At 42.3% G+C, this 21,994-nt stretch overlaps 1 protein-coding gene and 1 non-coding gene across 2 annotated transcripts in view; both read left to right on the top strand.

Moving 5' to 3' along the window:
• LOC126252620 (aspartate aminotransferase, cytoplasmic-like) overlaps window positions 1-21,994 on the top strand; it is a 94,561-nt gene that overhangs the window by 10,129 nt on the left and 62,438 nt on the right. The gene's annotated exons all lie outside the window — the stretch shown is intronic.
• Window positions 4,367-4,441, top strand: Trnal-caa (transfer RNA leucine (anticodon CAA)). The gene has a single exon. It is a non-coding gene; the product is annotated as a tRNA-Leu (tRNA).

Raw genomic sequence — 21,994 nt, 5'->3', positions numbered from 1 at the left:
GTATGACACCCACTGTGACTTCGAGAAACAGCTCAGTCATGTCTTGCAAAAGTGTCATTAATGGTACAACTGGTGCATCTGCACCTCATCGCCTATGAGAAACGGTCCAGCTCTTCGTGGTTTCTATCCCAGCCATGACGTGTTTGGTCAGAAGAGACTCACACCTGCAAGAAACAGTCCAGCCAAGCTCACCTTCCACGATGTGGCTGGTCAGGCAAACTTACCATACACAACACCCGACATCAACCGATCGCCACTTCACCCCATTGACCTCAGCACTGCTCCTTTGTTTCCTACCTTGTGCTCCACACCTCCACACTGTCAGAGTAGGGGGGGGGGGGGGGCTCAGTGGTGGCTATCGTCCACAATAACAACAACACTAACCAGCGAGAGTGACGTTGTGAACTCTCTCTGACTGTTTAGTAAGCACTGCGCTCTATTCATGAGCAAACATCTCATTTAATCGCCTTCAACAAAGTGGTATTACTCTACTTACAGATCGTGTATTCGATATTCTTCGTCCGTCTATGTCCCTATATTCCATGATGTAATACTGAAAATTATTATCTTCCATTTTTCCAGACTTCGTTACTTTGATTACAATATTGCATTATTGCAACTGAGAAATCCCTTTTTTTTTTTTTTTTAATTTTTGGTCCTAATTTGCCTTAAGGTTCTTGAAGACGGGTATAAAGCTGCAGAAACAGTAATCCAGTGATATCTATCACTTGCATTGTTGTATGCAAAAGAGTCATGGCATTTAACTGTACAAGTGACATTATCTGTTTTTCGCTCGAAATAATGGTTCAAATGGCTCTGAGCACTATGGGACTTAACATCTATGGTCATCAGTCCCCTAGAACTTAGAACTACTTAAACCTAACTAACCTAAGGACATCACACAACACCCAGCCATCACGACGCAGAGAAAATCCCTGACCCCGCCGGGAATCGAACCCGGGCGTGGGAAGCGAGAACGCTACCGCACGACCACGAGATGCGGGCGCTCGAAATAATAAAGTGCAGTTTACACGCAGTTCTTGCATGACACATGACTGATTGGCTTTATGGAAAGGATTTTGGGGATAATAAGACGTTTCGTTTTTAGCTCAGAAACAATTTATCCATAGTATTACCTATTCATCAAATCTCCTGTACATGTTTACTTGAACTAAAAATCGTAATTTTGCGACTTCCTTCTGTTATAATTCACTATATCTGTTTAGACAGGTCGAAGAATCTGAAAGACAGTAATATTGATCCCACTTGCAGTTCAGAGCGCCCAGTTTCATAGATCTCACACCGTAACGGTAGACTGACTCTGGCGAACAGTTCTACACCTTTCGAATAGTTTTACTTTCGCAGTTTTGCGAGTTTCAGTTTGATGTGTATCTTGTACTTTGTGTACCATAATAGTTTATTCCATTTTTACAATTCACATTCAGATTTTACGAAACGGAGCTGGTTGTACAAGCAGCTAACACAACAGTCGCGACACTCACTGCTGTAAAAGTTGTTACCGTTTGACAGCTGGAGCGACACTAGTGCTCCAAGCGGCGAGAAAGGAGAACTTCAGATGCGTCGTAAGCATAATGTTTGTTTTGCATCCAATTCCTACTTGATTTAGGAAATTTTTGGATTTTTTTTGCCTCCAAGAGTTTGTGTAATATCAGAAGACATAGATGTTTCTAAAAATGATTCTAAAATAAGTGCAAGTATGGGTAAAACTCATGAATCTAGTGGCAAGTTCCAATACATTTGTGAAGAAACACTTGTGATGTTGAACAGAACTACGGCTTATCATGCTATCAACAGAATATAAACACATAGATTCACACATAAGAAGCACAGACATGTACCTCTACATGCAAAAGGAATCGATGCCCCATTTGTCATTCCATAGGCCTACCGTGTTTTAGTCATTGTTGTCTGTTGCCACAAGTACGACATTCTTCTTTATATTCTTGTAAGTGGGACAAGCATCTGCCAAATAGTGGGAGAAATATACTGTGAGAGAAAACCCCAAATCCTCAAAGCCAATAACACTTTCAGAAGTGCTGCCATATGTTAAATTTGCCATTACAGACTAATCATCCAATGACATATGCACTAGTTTAACAGTATCGGAGAAATGCTGTACCTTTTGCTTTAAAAGTTGGAACATATTGTCACTTATCCCACATTTTATTTGTATTCCTTCCATATACCTCTGTAATTTACACACTGATGGAAACAAATCATTCTGACAAAACCTGTATGCCTGAGTGCTGTAATATGATAATTGTTTTGTCTATCCATCCTGCAGATGTCATGATAGTCTGGTTGAACAACAAGCCAAGGACACCTCTTTTTAAATATTGGGATCCTACAGTCTTCAAAATTTGTTTGTCCTTCTTCACTTGATCCTTCTGATACAGTTTCTGTTGCTGTCTATACTTAAAATGATGAGCACCTTCCTTGTACCATAACAATATTGCACGAAGTCTAGTGATCTGCACATTCTGATACTCCACAAACATTTCTAAACACAAATAACTGCACTTAATTTTATTACTTCGTCATCAAAGCAGGTCTGTGTTGACGATTCGGATGAATCTGGCTCTGATGTATGGGAAGTTGAACTGGTTGTTTTTGTGCCCTCGGAGTGTTTTACAGCTTTAGAGGGATTGTCAAACCCTTGTGACAGTCTCCTCTTCATCGTCTGTTGAGGTGGCGTATTTGGAATGTCAAGCAATGTGGTTAAGTGCATTCCACACGAGCTTATTATTATCTGCATTGAAGAACTGCTTTTGTTCGACATGTAGCGGACAAAACTTAATATTATTATAAAGATAAACAGGGTCTTTTTTCATCAGATCTTCTCGTCTACTATTCACTAGCCATTTTCTACTCCTAAAATGAAACATCAATCATCAATATACGTGTAATTTGCAAGCGAATCCTGACCTTGCAGTTTAGAAAAATTATGGTACTAGAATATACCTCTCAGGGTCCTTAGGAAACCTAAAAAAAAGACACATGTAGTATCTAATTCTTCTTGTTGCTGCAATTTATTGCTCTAAGTTACTCTCCCATTTGTAAAAACCACTCTTCAAACCATAATAAAGAACTAGTATTTGCGTTCGATTTCACGATCGTGCGAACTCAACAGTTTTGCTGTGCGGGGTGACCGTGCGGTTTGAGGTGCCATGTCACCGACTGGGCGGCCCCTCCCGCTGGAGGTCCGAGTCCTCCTTTGGGCATAGATGTGTGCGTTGTTCTTAGCATAAGGTAGGTGAAGTAGTGTGTAAGTGTAGGAACCAACGGCCTCAGCAGTTTGGTCCGTAAGGAATCCACACACACACATTACCTCAACAGTTTAACTTACTGGCCGCTTGGGGCGCTGCTGGCGCACTAGGCAACAAAATCGAGGCCAAGTATCGCGACTGTTATGTTAGACTGTGGTTTAACTGTAGGAGTATTCACCCTCCTTCGTTTAAGCAAAAAATTTACAGCCTTTTCTTTGACACTGAACGATATTAGCGTGTATGTTTTATTCGGGCTAAGATGGTGCTTTGTTTTTCATCTGTACTTTAATTATTACAATAATCATTGTTCGACCCATAGTTCGTGAAATCGACAGTTATTTCTGTTTTTTCTACTGTTTCCATACTTTCTAACGAAACGTCGTCATCGTTTCAATGAATATCCAATAAATTAACTAATAAGCAACACATATGTAGGTCTTCAGGAGAAGTAGATGGTTTCGATTGCATACCAGATTCTTCATATTTCATCTCTGCAAGGCTGAAAACATTAACTGGATTCCACATTACTGTGAAACTCTGAAACCTGCACAAAGACGTGTGCTGTTAGCTAGCATAGATGAAGAAAACACAAAGAAAAGTACTTCAGTTTTATCTCCATTATTAACACTTAGCGACACTGCAAAGGCAACGGTTATTTTTATGGTCATTACATGAGTTGCAAGTTCAAGAGAATAGTAACTGGGAACAGTTGTATCAGAGAAATTATCAACGAAAACTGAAATTCATTTTACACATTAAGATCATGTTGTGTTGTGTTATCCGTGTACTGTTGTGCCGTCAACGAAGGTTTTGCATCCACCGTGTTACACACGCGGTATGTGCCGCAGACATGGCAGGGGTGTACATTCCTCCAGTCCCTGACGACCTACGCATTTGGCAATTTTCAGCTTTTTTATTTTTTTATTTTTTTTTGATTACTTGCGAGTCTAAGCAGTGAACAGTCTGACAGGGCCAGAATGAGATTTTCACTCTTCTTCGCAGAAGAGATTCTGTGAAGTTTGGAAGGTAGGAGACGAGGTACTGGCAGAATTGAAGCTGTGAAGACGAGTCGTGAGTCGTGCTTGGGTAGCTCAGTTGGTAGAGCACTTGCCCACAAAAGGCAAAGGTCCCGAGTTCGAATCTCGGTCCGGCATACTGTTTTAATCTGTCAGGAAGTTTCAGTCTGATAGTGTATTCCTTTCGGTGTATTCTTCCTGTATGAAAAATTTCAGGACAGGTTTTGACATGTCGAACTGTACAGTTTTCCTGCGAGTCCAGAACATGCAACGTATTTAGTGAGGCGTGTAAACAGCTTCTGAAGCTTGTGGGCCAAGAATACGCTCCTTTCAGGATGCAGAAAGCTGAAGTATTCAGCGACTGCGAGATACTAAGCCTCCCTTCTCCCTTGCAGAAAAGATGGCGGCGCTATCTTGACACTAGCAAAAACATCCTGCAAGCTTTCCCTTGGGCTAGGGATGGCTGGGCCAACCAAAGAAGAAGATAACAGTGCAACTGGGTATCCCTTGGAAGAGGTGCCTCACCCTGGTCGATGCAGAGGGTATCCAAGGGAGAGGGGAGCTTGAGCTCTCAGCAGCTTTCCCCCTAGAACCTGGTACCTGAGGTCGCATAGCAACATCTACAGAGGTGGACAGCCCTGGCATGTCTGCAACGAAAACCTGAAATGAAAAACTGCTGGGAAACTGTGGGACCAGAGATGTAGATTGATGCAGCTGCCTGTTGGAGCAGTCCAGGAAGGAACAACTGGGGGGCCAGAGGCGACTAATCAGTTGCTCAAGGGAACACACACAGCAACTGACTGGAGCCTGTCAGTGAGGTGCACATACTTGGCTAGGAACAGAGGATGCTGACAGGCTGGCAGATTGTCAGCAGCTGGGAGCCAGGTTTCAGCCAACAAGGCTGCTGAACGACATGCAATGCAATGGCACGGTTTCAGCAGGTGCTGGGGGCACTGAGAAGCAGGGCTTGACCATTGCCACTGGAGGAGCAGTGGTACTGACAGCAGACGAGATGTCAACAGAGCGCCAGTGGTGGCAGGACAGAGAGCTCAACCAATGCAGCTGCCAGTGCAATGATGGGATGGCTGATGATTCACTGGTGGCGCTGGGACACAGGCTTGATCAAGGTGTCCAATGGGACAATGATAAGATTGCTGACAGGCTGCCAGTGACACTGGGAACGCAGCTGTTGGCCCGACTTTGCAGTGGAAATGGGCTCGACTAGTGTGGCTGCTGGCATGATGTGTGACATAATGGTGCAGCGTCAGCAGGTGCCAGCAGCACTGGGAAATAGGACTCAACTAATGTTGCCACTGGGAACATGACAGTGCCAACAGACAGCATGGCACCAGCTGAATGCCAGTGTCACTGGGTGACAGAACTCCACCAATGCAGCCACCACAAAGCCAGTCGGGCAGTGGTCACTGAAACACAAATGCATGGCATCGAATAGAATAATTTTATTGTCTTTAGGCCGTTAAGGCAATAGACAAAGTGATTGCAATAGAACAATTGGTTTGTTATTACAGTGTAATATTACAGCTGATGAAATCCTACAAAGTCATACTTGTAACACAATATAATTCCTGTTGCAAAAGAGCAATAGATTTGTTATTACAGTATAATATTACAATTGACAAGGTCATACATATAATACAATATAATTCATGTCGCAAAAGAACAATAGGTTTGTTATTACAGGGTAATATTACGATTGGTGAAATCCTACAAAGTCATACTTATATTACTATATAATTCCTGTTGCAAAATAGTAATCGGTTTGTTATTACAGTATAATATTACAATTGATAAAATCCTATATGTTGCAGAATGTGTGGGCAACTAACCAGTCATACAGTGCTTGTTTGAATGGTTGCTCTGGTAAATCTCGCATAGCTAGTGGAAGTTTATTAAATAATTTGTGCCTCATTAGTTCATAACTGTTCGGTGATTTGAGAGTCTGTAGAATGGAGTATAAATACATCTATTCGTCCTAGTGTTGTAGCAACGTATATTTTCTCTGCATTTAGTTTCGGGTAGCTTCTTTTTCGTGTAGATTAAGACATAGTATATATATAGGTTTACTACTGTCATAATTTTTTGCTCAGAAAACACAGGTTTACAGTGTGCCTTATATCATGAGCCTGTTATTACCCTAATAGCTTTCTTCTGCAGTAGAAGGATGTCAAGCACACAACTGGGGTTTCCCCATAAAATGATACCATAGGTTATTATGCTTTGGAAGAATGAGAGATAATATATTCTAACATAATTTTTAGGTACAAAATCCATTAGTCGCCTTAACAGATAGCTTACCGTAGACAACTTACCACTAAGATACTTGACATGTTGACCCCAAGATAATTTGTCATCCAAATATACCCCTAAAAACTTAACATAACTAGGATCATCCGATGGTAGCTTGTCATTTAGACTAAATACTATCTGCTGAGTTTTATTTTCACTAAGCAAAAATCCATTTGCTTTAAACCAGTATGATGCTTAGCAACTGTCTCTGTAATACAAGTTTTAAGGCTATTAAGGTCATTACTGCTGTTCAGAAAAGTTGTATCATCTGCATATAGTACAGTTTTTTATTTAATACATGACGGCAGGTCATTAATCATTATTAGGAACAGGAAAGGGCCTAGTACAGATCCCTGTGGGACATCTACCTTAACTACTTCTACACTGGACAATTCTTTTCCAACACAGACAGCTTGCTAACGGTTCTGTAAAAATGACCTTAATAGTTTAAGGCTCTTACCTCTAACACCATGTAAGTCCTATTTTTCAAGTAGTAGTGTATGTTCAAAAAATGGTTCAAATGGCTCTGAGCACTATGGGACTCAACTGCTGTGGTCATAAGTCCCCTAGAACTTAGAACTACTTAAACCTAACTAACCTAAGGACAGGACACAACACCCAGCCATCACGAGGCAGAGAAAATCCCTGACCCCGCCGGGAATCGAACCCGGGAACCCGGGCGTGGGAAGCGAGAACGCTACCGCACGACCACGAGATGCGGGCAGTAGTGTATGTTCTACACAGTCAAAGGCTTTGCTTAGGTCACAAAAACTGACCTGAGCAAAGTCTTTATCCTCAAGTACTTGATGGATGTTTTTTACAGCAGCGTCTATCGCATCATTTGTTGACATGTTTTCCCTAAAACCATATTGAGATCTACTAATAATTCCTATATTATCAAAGTAATCAGATTATTGTTTGTAAATCGTGCATTCCAGAACTTTAGAAAAAGATGGGACTACGTAAATTGGCCGGTAACTTGAGGTAGAGCCTTTAACCACTTTTTAAAAAACTGGAACTACCCTAGATATAGCAGACGTGGAAAAGGCGTGCCCAGAGGGCAGAGCTGGGGTGGGGTGGTGGCAGTGCCGTTGGTGCTAAGAACAAGAATAGATGAAAGGTCTGCAAACGTGAAATACGACAGAATGATGAGTGCGACTGAGCATGCATGGTGCACCAGAAGCGAGAGAAAAAATCCTGATGGAACGTGAAAAATACCATGCAGGAAACTAATATTGGGACACGAGAAGAGAAAAGAAAACACTACCATTGCTCTGAAGAAATGGTAAAGATGACGTGCAGAATATCACAGGAAGGGTGTACACTGCAGGAAGGAAATGCAACAAATGAGAAACATCTACGCCATAGAACCGGAAAAAGCACCAAGTGATTCAAGAGAAACAACACACTGTTGCAAGTTACGTAGAAGAAGAGGCATGGGGGGCAGTGAGCTGGTGCAATATCCTGCTCGCTGCCGCCCTGGCTGAGCCAGATGCAGCCGAACCATTTCCAGAATTTCCAGCCATTCCTCACGTATGTGGTGCAACACTTCGTGCCTCTTCTTCTGGATAACATGCTACAGTGTGTGTGTGTGTGTTTTTTTTTTCTTTTTTTAATCACTTGGTGCTTTATTCCGCTTCTGTGGCCCAATTGCTATTGTGCCAGATAACTACACTGGGAAATGCTGCTTTTGTCCTTGTCCCCATCTTTTGTATCTTTAATTATAACTGCATGCACATGACTGATGCTTGAGTGATGTTTTCCAGAGAGCCTTTAAAAATACTTTTATTACAGTGTCACAACAAATCCGAGTTCAATATAAAACAGAATAACAAATGAGATGACTGCCCTTGATCAGGCCGCAGCAACATAGTCAAAGTCCATAGTATCAATAGTTATGATAATCATACTAGCTCAAGTAGACAGTTAAAGTTTCACAGCGGCAATACCATTCCCATAGTGCAGTATTATCCCTGGCGGTGGGTGGACTGATGTCGCTGGTGTGGTGATGTGAAGACTCGGCAGGAAGCTCTGATGGATGAGCTGTGGGATGTGGCCAACACTTGGCCTGGATCTCTGTCAAGAGCTGCCTGCTTGAGATTGAGTGGCCACCCTACTAAATACACAGCAGGCAGGAGCGTATCGAAGGCACTGGGAAGACATGTGACCCACGGATGAAAGCCAGTTCCCTCAAATGCAGCCACCATCGCTGTTGTGTGTGTGTGTGTGTGTGTGTGTGTGTGTGTGTGTGTGTGTGTTGGGGCGCTCAAGCTCAACGTCAAGGTCATCAGCGCCCTGACACACATCAAAAATGGAGGCATACACGCAAAGATCGCGGGAAAAGATGAAAAACGCTGTATAAGGAAATAAAACTTAAGGAAAACGAGAAAGGAGCGTCAAGGATGCCACGGGAAATGGTCACTGGCTGGCCACTTACGTAAAATATGGGTCACCCTGTGAACAAATTAAGGCCCTCTCCCTTAAATCTTGGTAAAAACATTGGACAAATCACAGAACTTTAAACTTTAACCACATTCGTTTGAGTATTTCCTAAAGGAGATAGCAAATCCGCTGGCAGGTCAACTGTAGCCCGCTGGTCAGAATATAAAACGCAATCCAATAAAGCGTGGCGCACAGTGACCTGGACGCCACAAGCAAAACACATCGGAGGATCCTCTCGACGGAGCAGGAAACCATGCATCATAGGACTGTAGCCTATCCGAAGCCGAGTGAGGAGAATCTCGTCCCATCTACGGGGCTGGAAGGAAGTACACCATACACATGTTGTGGGCTTGACTAAATGGAGCTTATTGTCAGTCATTTCCAGCCACTCACCCTCCCACCGATGCATGACTCGTGAGCTCAACAGCGAGGTGTGTGCGTGCAGGGGGATGTCACACTGAAATACTTGTGGATCAAGACACGCCTCCTTGGCAGCGAGATCTGCCCTTTCATTCCCAGCAATGCCTATGTGCCCTGGAACCCAGCAGAAAACCATCTACCCCAGTCGTTGTAGCTGGAGGAGGGCATCCTGGATGGTCTGGACTATTTTATCTGCTGGATACAAAGATTTCAATGAGTGAAGGGCATTTTGTGAATAGGAACAGACAAGAAATTTAGGACAGGAAGAGCATCTCATCTGCTCCAGTGCCCGCAAGATCACAGACAATTCTGCATCAAAGACAGTAAATGCTTGAGGCAGTCGGACCGTGAGGACACAATCCGGGCAACAACAGAGCAACCAACGGAATTCCCCTGTTTCAACCCACCCTTAAAAACAGCTACATAGTTGTGGTGCTCAGATAAAATATTGCATTAAAAACGGAAGCAAGAGTGAAATCGCTCTTGTACCACACCAAATCTAAAATCATTCTGGGCCTCTCCAGAAACCAGGGTGGCAGGTGGTTAAAACCCTGGATTTGAGGCTGGACAGGCTACACACCGAGGGATTCCATCACACGTTGCACATGGCTTCGAGATGGTTGGTAAAAAAGACAGTCCAGAGGCAGATGAGCAACAATATGGTGAACGGGTGTAGTTGGAGCTGCAAGAAACTTACACACCTGGCGCACCAGGAGGAGCTGCCGCCGGATGGTAAGTGGCGGATTCCCAGCCTCAGCTCGGTATGGGACTGATCCGATAAGCACCCATGCCCAGTCAAATCCCTGCATGGTGGACAGCGTCATGTATCCGCAAATAAGAGGTCCTCATTGACCCATACATCATGCACCTATAGTCCAGCCGCAAACGCACAAAAGCCCTATACAACTGGAGGAGACGGGACCTGTCCGCTCCACAAGACCTGTGGCTTGAGGATGTTCAGTGCCTTCAGGGTTCTGGCTTTCGCGTCTCGCAGGTGTGGCAACTATGACAATCTGGAATCAAAAATGATGCCCAGAAACTGCACTGTTCCTCTAAACTGTAGGATGATGTCCCCCATCTTCAAAGCAGGTAAATTAAAAGTATGATGAGAATGTTTAAAATGAACACACACACACTTATCAGTAGAAAACCAAAAACCCTTCTTTGCAACCCACTCCTCTAACTACCACACTGTAAGTTGCAACTGATGGCTCTCCATTGCAACACTGGAGTGGGAGCAGAAAACAGCAAAATTGTCCACAAATAAGGAGCAGTATACAGGACTTCTTACCGTAGACATAATACTGTTGATGGCTATGGCAAAGAGGGTCACACATAACACACTTGTGACCACTGCCTATGAGCAATGGTGCGCTCCTGGTGGCACCTGCTAGCATTTAGACTGTCAACAAATTGTAATCCATAGTGTGCCCACAGTGTACACTGTACTACCAAGGCATGTAAATAGCCTCGGAGGAGTGCCTATGGGTCAATGTAGGCTCCTTGCAGAGCGCAGACATTGAGCTAGAAAGCTGAAGTAGCTGGTGACTGCATGATACTAGAATATTAATGTTACATTTCTACAGCATTTGGGTACCTCATCGGAGAAGTTCCATTGTGCATATGATGCCACCCCAACTGCTTTTGCTTCACAAGCAGGGGAAGAACTAGGGGGCATAACTAAAAGCTACCATCATGATGAAAGTTATAACAAGCAGCTCCTCACCCATGGGTTGTGTCCGTCAGGTGACACCTCTGCTGCTCCAGAGATATCAACATCTCAGCCAGTATCAGTCATCACCATTGTCATCATCCTCATGATGAAGAAAAGCTCACTGTGTTCCAAAGCAATCCGTACTCCTGTGGTCATCTGAAGAGACCAACAACTGTTGTTATGCTGACTTTCCATACATAAACCCAACTGTGCTACTTTACCTTGTCTTCATTCCAGTTCCATTCAAGTGAACTTGGAGTGTAATTCTAGTGTGTCTTTTACAATCTCTGTAAACTCACAGCTTATCTATTCGTATTTACGATGCCATGACAGTGCTAATTTGTTTCTGTTTCTTCTTGTGTTCCTCCAACTTGACTTCTTATGCAATAAACAGTACTATTTTCCTCATTAAACGATGGACCACAATAATTAAAAGGCCTTATGGTGCCAATTGAAACACTGAAGAGATCCGAGAGAGCAGCCCCACTATGATTTTGTGTATGGGAATTGCGCAACTGAACATCTTCCTGTTGATTTGAATTTCTTTGCAGGACAGGTTGTTCCAACCTCCTTCCTTATCTTAATCAATTAAAACTCAACTTGGAAATGAGTGAAGTCAGTGAGATTACATAGCACTACAATGTGTCATTGTGGTCAGATGGATATTACTCATTGTGCTAATATTATAAGCAAGTAAATCAATCCTCACCATATAACAACAGAGCAATGCTTCCTCCATTACTGATCGCTAGCATAAGCTACAGGGATAGTTTACGGAACAGAATAACATTGCTGTTCCCAACTTAGACGGGGTCTCCAAGAAACAGTGTGAGTAGAAATAAAGAAAGGAGAAACTTCGTCAGCCATTTAATCAAGATCCCACAATGGTGTTTGAAATATCATTTGAATTAATTTCTCTGAAATGAAATGAGGACAATGAGAAACTGCATCAGATCTATTCCGCTTCACTGGTTACGTCTTCTAAGCCTCATTATGCCACCATATCTTTGAATACAGAAATATTAAGGAATATGAAACATTAATTAAAGTTCTCCAGCTCCAAATCCACGACATTGATCCTGCATTTAGAATGCGCCAACTAAAATCCAGGCCGTCACCTGTCATATTTGCAAAATCACTGCAAGCACTGGATTTCAACATGAGCAGAAAGTGGTCAGAAACGTGGAATAACATTGCCCACGAGAAATATCAGACCATCATAAGACCTGACACACAATCAGCTGCATGGAATTACCATGATATGTTTGGAAGACGGTTAATAAGATTCGTAAAGGCCATTGCATCTGTGCAGGAAGCCTCCACTAGTGGTGAAAGTTTTCATCTTTTTAATGGGACTATGACAACGAATATAATATCATCAAACACACTGTAACAAGATGTAGCAAATGAACTTCCTCTGGAAATCTAGAAGATTTCTTTCAAGTGAGAGAGGAAGCCCTTGAATGGACCAAAAAATTTAGATGTTATTTGATTACTTTGTAGATTTAGTTCTTTAGATTTATTTATTTTGTAAAACAGTTCCATCAGTGTAAGATGCAATTCAGTTTGTATTTCCATACGCTAAATAAATAAATCAATGTAACAATGAAAACAATCAAATTTTGACAAAATAATTTAACTGGTTAGATAAAAAATTTACTCACCAAGCGGTGGCAGAACACACACATAAAAGAAGGTTGTAATTAAGCAAGCTTTTGGAGCCAGTGGCTCCTTCTTCAGACATAAGGGGTGAAGGGGAAGGAAGAGGGGCGAAGGAAAAGGACTGGAGAGGTCTAGGAATAGAGGTGATTTTCGGGAAAGTCACCCAGAAATGTAGGTCAGAGGATGCATACCACATGCGATGAGAAGGAAAGACTGATTGTTGGGGACTGCATCAGACGAGATTTGAAAACCTGAGAGCTTAAAAGTGGAAGACGGTAACATGCAAGACTGAGATTACTTCTTAAACATCATGCATGAGTTAACAAGGGTGAAGAGCTAAGTGCATCGAACATAACGGAGGTGGGAAAGGGACGGTGAAAAATAGATCAGTAAGACAACAAAAGATGTAGAAAACTAAAATGGAGTGAAGAAAAGAGTAGTTACTGTGAATAAATGCTGAGATGGAAGAAATTAATGTAAATTAAGGACATTTGTAGCACTAGTTCCCACCTACGGAGTTCTGAGTACCTGTTGTCTGGAGGAAGAATCTAGATGGCACGTGTGGTGAAACAGGTAACGAGGTCACAGTTGTCATGTCCTAGAGTATGCTCTGCAACAGGATATTATATGTTGCCAGTACACACCCTCTGCCTATGTCCATTCATCATAGTTAATAATTTGTTGGTTGAACAGTGTTTTCATACCACCTGGTGTATGAATGACAAATGTCATTTCACAGGTGACTCTCCTTTTGATAGTACACTACTGGCCATTAAACTTGCTACACCAAGAAGAAATGCAGAGGATAAATGGGTATTCATTGGACAAATATATTACACTAGAAATGACATGTGATTACATTTTCACGCAATTTGGATGCATAGAACATGAGAAATCAGTACCCAAAACAACCACCTCCGGCCATAATAACGGCCTTGATACACCTCGGCATTGAGTGAAACAGAGCTTGGATGGCGTGTACAGGTACAGATGCCCATGCAGCTTCAACAGGATACCACAGTTCATCAAGAGTAGTGACTGGCGTATTGTGACAAGCCAATTGCTCGGCCACCATTGACCAGACGTTTTGAGTTGGTGAGAGATCTGGAGAATGTGCTGACCAGGGCAGCAGTCGAACATTTTCTGTATCCATAAAGGCCTGTAAAGGACCTGCAACATTCGGTCGTGCATTATCCTGCTGAAATGTAGGATTTCGCAGGGATCGAATGAAGGGTAGAGCCACGGGTCGTAACACATTGTAAATGTAACGTCCACTCTTCAAAGTGCCATCAATGCGAACAAGATGTGACTGCGACGTGTAACCAATGGCACCCCATACCATCACGCCGGATGATACGCCAGTATGGCGATGACAAATACATGCTTCCAATGTACGTTCACCATGATGTCGCCAAACATGGGTGCGACCATCATGATGCTGTAAACAGAACCTGGATTCATTCGAAAAAATGATGTTTTGCCATTCCAGGTTCGTCATTGAGTACACCATCGCAGGCGCTCCTGTCTGTGATGCAGCATCAAGGGTAACCGCAGCCATGGTCTCCAAGCTGATAGTCCATGCTGCTGCAAACGCCGTCGAACTGTTCGTGCAGATGGTTGTTGTCTTGCAAACGTCCCCATCTGTTGACTCAGGGATCGAGACATGGCTGCATGATCCGTTACAGCCATGCGGATAAGATGCTTATCATCTCGACTGCTAGTCATACGAGGCTGTTGGAGTCCAGCACAGCGTTCCATATTACCCTCCTGAACCCACCGATTCCATTATCTGCTAACGGTCATTGGACCTCGACCAACATGAGCAGCAATGTCGCGATACGTTAAACCGCAATCGCGATAGGCTACAATCCGACCTTTATCAAAGTCGGAAACGTGATGCTACCCATTTCTCCTCCTTACACAAGGCATCATAACAACATTTCACCAGGCAACGCCGGTCAACTGCTGTTTGTGTATGAGAAATCGGTTGAAAACTTTCCTCATGTCAGCACGTTGTAGGTGTCGCCAGCGGCGCCAACCTTGTGTGAATGCTCTGAAAAGCTAATCATTTGCATATCACAGCATCTTCTTCTTGTCGGTTAAATTTCGCGTCTGTAGCACGTTATCTTCGTGGCGTAGCAATTTTAATGGCCAGTAGTGTATATGTTTTGCTAGTTACAGGGCTACTATAGGTGGTGGTAGAAGGGCGCATAGGAAAAGACTTCCAGCAAGGTTGATCACAGGGCTAGGAGCCATAGAGTAGGGAGATGGGTGCATAAGAAGCATAAGATCTGACAAGAATATTGCAGAGATTGGGAGGGCGACGAAAAGCTATTCTAGGTGTGGTGGGCAAAATATCCGACAGAATTGATCTCCTTTGAGGGCATCATTTTAGAAGTCATGACCCTGTTGAAGTAGCTAATTAATACCAGACCAGGATAATACTGAGTTAACAGAGGTGTCCTCCAAAGTTGTTTCTCATAGGGATCAGCAGTACTGGGATTAGTGTGATGCTTTGGGAAATCTGTTTTAGAATTCGGCTGGAAGTTTAATTACATGCAGTGAAAGCTGAGGTGATAATGGTGATGTACTGCTGTGAAGGGTCTGAATCCGAACAAGTACATTTGCCTTGAATGCCAAGGCTGTATGGAAGGGAACATTTGACAGGGAAGGGATGATAACTGTCAGAATGTAAATGTTGTTGTTTGTTGGTATGTTTAATGTTGTTGGAAGTGTGTAGCTGGCCGTTGATGAGGATGAGATCAACATGAAGGAAAGTGGCATGCGATTTGGAATAGGACCATGTGAAATTTAGATGGGAGAAGGTATGTAGAGATTCTAGGAATTCTAACAGGTCAGTTTCATCATGAAGCCAATGGTCATCAACATATATAAAGCAAACCAGGGACTGAAGACCTGTGGACCCCAGGAAAGTCCCCGCCAAGTGACCCATGAAAAGGTTGGCACAGGAAAGAGTTATCCTGGATCCCATGACTGTATCCCTCGATCTGATTGTAAGATTGCCCCCCCAAAGTTAAGTAGTTGTTGGTAAGTATAAAGTTGGTTAAGGTGAGTAGGAAGGATGTCATAGGTTTGGAACCAGGTGGGCCCTGAGTGAGGAAATGTTCAGCAGCAGACAGACAATGTATGTAGGGGAAGCTGGTATAGAGGGAAGTGGTATCAGTGGTGACAAGCAAGGTGTGTGGTGCAAATTGGATGGACATGGATATCAGACAATCTAGGAAATGGTTAGTATCTTTGATACAGGAGATGTGTCTTTGTACAGTGGTTTGGAGGTGCTGAACAACTAAGCCAGATATATGTTCCGTGGGCGCTTTGAAGCCAGCAAGTATAGGACGGTCATGATGATTGGGTTTGTTGATCTTAGGAAGAAGGTAAAAGGTGTGGACATGTGGTTTGGGTGGGGTGAGAAGTTCTACGGTTTGAGGTGTTAGTTCTTGTGAGGGGCCTGAGGTTTTAAGGAGGGACTGCAGGTCAGTTTGAATTACAGGGATGGGATCTTGATGGCAGACATTGTACATAGAGGTGTGAGACAACTAATGTAGAACTTCACTAAAATACTTCTTTTGGTCAATTACTACAATGGTAGATCATTTCTCTGTTGGGAGGATAATGAAGGAGTCATAAGCTTTTAGGGAACATAGAGCCTGAGTTCTGCAGAGGACAGGTTAGGGTCATGTTTCAGGGACCTGAAGAAGGGTTGTGAAATAATGCTAGATGTGATGAATACCTGGAAGGCTTGTAAGGAATGATATTGAGGTAGTGGTGGTGGACCAAGTTGGGATCATGGTCTGAAAGTTGGAAAGTTGTGGGCTTTAGATGAGAGGTTGAGGGCACTGCACTGCTGTGACTGGTTCTTGTGATTATGGGTTATTTGTTACTTTTACTTGTTTTAGGTTTAAAAAGAATCTGTCTACTTCACTGAACATTACGTTTATTTCAAATTGTACAGCCACACAAAGACACACATCATCAAAGACATAGTTTCTAGTACTTGTCTCTCCAAAGACTCTAGAGCAGAAGTGCTGCCAACTTTTGTCTGCCACTTAATTAAATACAAACACATATAACTGTAACACTTTCCCTCATTTAATTAAAAAAAAGGGAACACATCAACATGAAAGACCCATCTTATGACATAAATTTAACAGTCTTGGTTTTGCCAGCGGCTTTGTCAGTATATCTGCTAACTGGTCCTCAGTTGAAATATGTTGCATGCCTAACTCTCCTTCCAATACCTTTTCTCGGACGAAGAAATACTTTATTTTTATATGCTTAGTGCAACAATGGAACTCGGGGTTTTGTGCGAGTTTCACTGTTGCCTGATTGTCAACCTTAAGGACTGGAACTTCACTCAGCTTTCTCATTCCTCTAAAAAGTCTACACAGATAGATTATCTCCTTCACAGTTTCTATTGCAGGTAACAGCTCTGCTTCTGTTGTAGATGTTGCAGTCACTACCTGCCTTTGGCTGAGCCAGGAGATAGCGCCACCTGCATGTGTAATAAGTACACCAGATGTTGACTGTCCAGTTTTGTTACAGCCTCCAAAGTATGCATCACTGTAGCAATCTAATATGCCACTGCACAAATTTGGACGATAGATCATGCCTAGGTCACATGTACCTGCTACGTACCGGAGTACTCGCTTTAGTCACACTATATCTTCTGTTGATGCCGTGTCAAGAGTTCGAGACAGGAAGCTCACACTATAAGCCGGGTCAAACTGAAACGCTCCAGAATCTTCTTTGCATAGGCTTGTTGACTTATCTTGATTGCTCCATCATCAAAACGTTTTATCTCAAGTCCAAGGAAATGTGATGCTGGTTTCACAGTGATCTTAAATTCAGCCTTCAACTCATTAACAAACTTTCTGGCATCCAGCTGATCACTTGCCATAACTAACCCATTGTCTACATAAAGAGCAACTAACTGTTTCTTGCCACCGTATTCTCTGATATGTAAACATGGATCTGCATCACTGGCCTTGAAACCTGCTGACATAAGAAATTCTCCAAACTGTTTACTCCAACATCTTGGGACTTGCTTAAGTCCATACAAACTTCGCCTTAATTTGCCATAATTATACCCTTCTGCCTGTTGTATGAATATTATTTCTTCTAGTTCTCCATACAAGAATGCTGTAGACACGTCAAAGTGTATAATTAGATACATCTTTTCAGCTGCAGCAACACTTAACATTGAACGAATTGTGCTCAACTTAGCTACTGGACTGCAGGTCTCACTGTAGTCTACACCATAGCGTTGCTTTACATTTCTTAGCACTTCTATCAGGATTAGTCTTCACACGAAAAACCCACTTACATGGTATAGCTCTTGCTCCTTTTGGTAGAGTAGTCAGTTCCCATGTCTGATTCTCTTGTAGTGACTTCATTTCATTTTTCATAGCTTGCTTCCAGTAAACACTTTGTGTACTATTTACAGCTTGTTCATATGATTGTGGTTCTTCATTTGTTTCATTAATCATCTCTCCACTGAACATTACAAAGTCATTTAACCACGAAGGTTTCATTAATGTTGAACGATTTCGCAGTTGTCGATAAGGCTGGATAAAGATTTTTTCTTCTCTGGTATCACCACTGCCCTCTTCAGTCTCCGATTCTTCAGACTCTTTCTTGTTCAAGTTTACCTCATCTTTTTCTTCAGCTGCATACTTTCCGTGATTACTTTTCTCAACATCCTGCAATGATAATTTCACTTGTTCTTCACAACTTGCAGGCTTTTCATGGAAGATTACATCTCTGCTGAGAATGACTTTGTTTTCTTCTTTCACCCAAATTCTGTAATGCTCATCTCCATCATACCCCACGAAATAATCCTTGACAACTTTCTTATCCATTTTCAATCTTCTTTGAGCTGGAATGTGGACATAGCATGTAGAGCCTATTATACATAAATATTTTATTCTTGGCTTCTTGCCAAACCACAGCTCAAAAGCTCCTTCCACAGATGATCTTGCAGCTCGATTCAAAATGTACACAGATGCTCCAACCAATTCTGCCCATATAGCTGCTGGGAAATTAGCTTCTTTATTTGAATACTTGAAGGTTCTTGCCATTTCAACTATAATTCGCATGTTCCGCTCACTTCCACCATTTTGTTGCGATATGTAGGGTGCTGTTAGCCTCTGAGTAACGCCTTCTGCTTGCAGTATGTCCTTAACTTCCTTACTGTCGAATTCTCCACCGTTGTCACTCAGCAGCTCTTTGACTGTATGACCCAGCATCTTTGAATGTTGAAGAAGATATTTCAATTCATCTTTAACTTCAGACTTTTGCCTTACAAGGAAGCAATACCGAAATTCTGTGTAGCTGTCTTTGAACACAACCATATATCTCTTCTTCTGAAAAGATCCATTGAAAGGTCCACAGACATCAGCTCATATTAGTTCACCTGGGCAGGTTGACTTCTCTCTGTGACCAAATGGTAAGCGATGTGCTTTGCCATAAATACATGGCTTGCCTAATTCCCTTTCTAACATTCCTTCGACATGGTGTTTATCCTGATGTCCCCACCTCTCATGATACAGCTGCAATAATGAAGTTTCTTCAATGGCATTTACTTCAGCAATTTCTTTGGGCAAATTTGGTTGAATGTCTGCCTTGTACAAGGTACCAAAGGGCTCACGGGTTCCATGCAGCACTACCTTGTCATCAATTGTAAGCCAACACTCTCTTGTTGATGACTTAAATTCACTATTAGGATTCCGGTCCTGTGCAGTTAACACTGAAAACAAATTTCTAGATAATTGTGGAACATACCACACATCCAACAACATCACATCTTGCCCATCAGTCAGAGATGAAAACTGAATATTGCCTTTTCCCACTGCCATTAGAGTTTCTCTTCCAGCTGCCTTTGCACCACATGGAGTGTCAAATTTTAGAAAGTCTGTAACATACTGTGAACAGTTTGTTACATGCCTTGTAGCTCCATTGTCAACCCACCACGATGCTGAATCTGCCTCAACTGCATAGGCCTCTTCACAGACAGACATTGGCACAGCACTAGCAGCAGCACAACTTTCTTGACTTCTGTTTCGATTTTTATTTGGTCTTCCATCGGAAATCCACTTTTTGCAGTCCTTTACCCAATGGACCTTACGCTTAATAATTGCAAATGTCACCTTTTCTTGGGTCATTCTTGATGAACTTGCCTTTGCCATCTGGTTTTTGTTTACTTACATTCACCATTAATGCTTCCTTTGGTGTTTTGTCACTGTTTGGATTCTTCAAGAAATTCCTTTCAAACATATATAACAACACTGTTAACTCATCAAATTTTCTTTTTTCGTCCTGTGTTAACAACATCCAACATGACTGAGAAGTTTCAAATACACTTGGCAGAATATGCAACGTTTTGCACCCTAATATAAGGTCTAGTAAAACACTTTCGTTTTTAGCTTTAAGTCCACTGTTTAACTCATTCCACAAACTCTTCAATTTTTCTATGTGGGTAGAATCATCATCACCTGGTATCCAGCAGAAGTCTGTGCAGATTTTGAACTTCTCACGATTGGATGAAGCTTCAAACTGCCGCTTTAAGGCATCCCACATATCACTAGCTGTTTCCTTGTCCATTACCTTTTGAAATACTTCATCACTGATGGCACTAGTTATCATACACTTTGCATAACTATTTGTATTTCGATACAAATCGAACTGTTACTTGTGTTTCTTTGCATGTGCATCTGCTGCGTTGTCTTCCAGTGGCTTGGGCTTAACTAACCTCCTGTCAATAAGATCCAATGCACCTTCATGGTAATCCAGCAAGTCTCTTATTTTTCATTTCCAAATTGGCCAGTCCATTTGTCCATTAAGTGGTTTTATATTTTTGGACATATCCATTTCTGCTGAATCTTTGCTTCAAAATACAATATATGGCCGAAAGTTACTTACTGAAAACAAATCTTAAAACCTAAAACTCATCTGTCGATGTTCCTGACCTCAAATCTCAGCTGGCTGTACTCCACTCAAAACTCAGTAGACGACAATTTAACCTCAATTTCTGACTACTGTATACAAAACTCTCGTTTTTGGCGCTTACTTGCACTAACACAGTTCAGTAAAAGGTTTTACAACAACGGTTTTCACTCTCAAGCACACATTATCGTATTTTGTTAACTTTTCGTCACTGTTTCGAGTCTTTAATTCACTTACGACTCTTAAGCGAAACTGGATCCATAACCTGTTACTTTTACTTGTTTTGGATTTAAAAAGAATCTGTCTACTTCACTGAACATTACGTTTATTTCACATTGTACAGCCACACAAAATAACACATCGTCAAAGACCTAGTTTCTAGTACTTGTCTCTCCAAAGACTCTAGAGCACAAGTGCTGCCAACTTTTATCTGCCACTTAATTACATACAAACGCATATAACTGTAACATTATTCTTAGTCTGGGAGTCAGTGATGAAGGCTGTCAGGTGTTGAGGAGGTTGTCCAAGCTTGATTTGTGTGACAGGAGTGGTGGATGATGGTATGGCTGCTTAGGGAACTGCTGAGGGACAGGAAGGGAAACACCAATGTTCACGTAGTTTAGGAGGAGGTAGGATGGCTTTTTAAGGTGAAGTTTGGCAAAGGATCTACCACTGTAGTAATTGACCGAAAAGAGTATTTTAGTGAAGGGCTACATCAGATGTCTGACACCTCTACATACAATGTCTGGCATCAAGATCCCACCCCTGTGATTCAAACTGACTTGCAGTTCCAACTTAAAACCTCAGACCCCTCACAAGGACTAATACCTCAATCCATAGATATTCTTATGCCCCCCCCCCCAAAAAAAAGAAACCATGAACCCCCACCATTTACCTTCTTCCTAAGATCCAAAAACCCAATAATCTTGACTGTCCTGTAGTTGCTGGCTTTAAAGCACTCAGCAAACGTATATCTGCCTTAGTTGATAAGCACCTGCAACACATAGAACAAAGACTCCCCTCCTCTATAAAATATATAAATCTTTGCCTATCCCACTTCACCGCACACCTTGCTTGTCACCATTGATGCCACCTCCCTCTATACCAACATCCACATGTACAGGGTCTGCCAGCTGCTGAACATTTCCTCTTTCCTCACTCAGTGCTCACCTGATTCCAAACCT

The sequence above is a fragment of the Schistocerca nitens genome, chromosome 4, assembly GCF_023898315.1.
Source record: "Schistocerca nitens isolate TAMUIC-IGC-003100 chromosome 4, iqSchNite1.1, whole genome shotgun sequence".
NCBI lineage: Eukaryota > Metazoa > Arthropoda > Insecta > Orthoptera > Acrididae > Schistocerca > Schistocerca nitens.
This window is presented reverse-complemented; position numbering and strand designations above follow the sequence as displayed.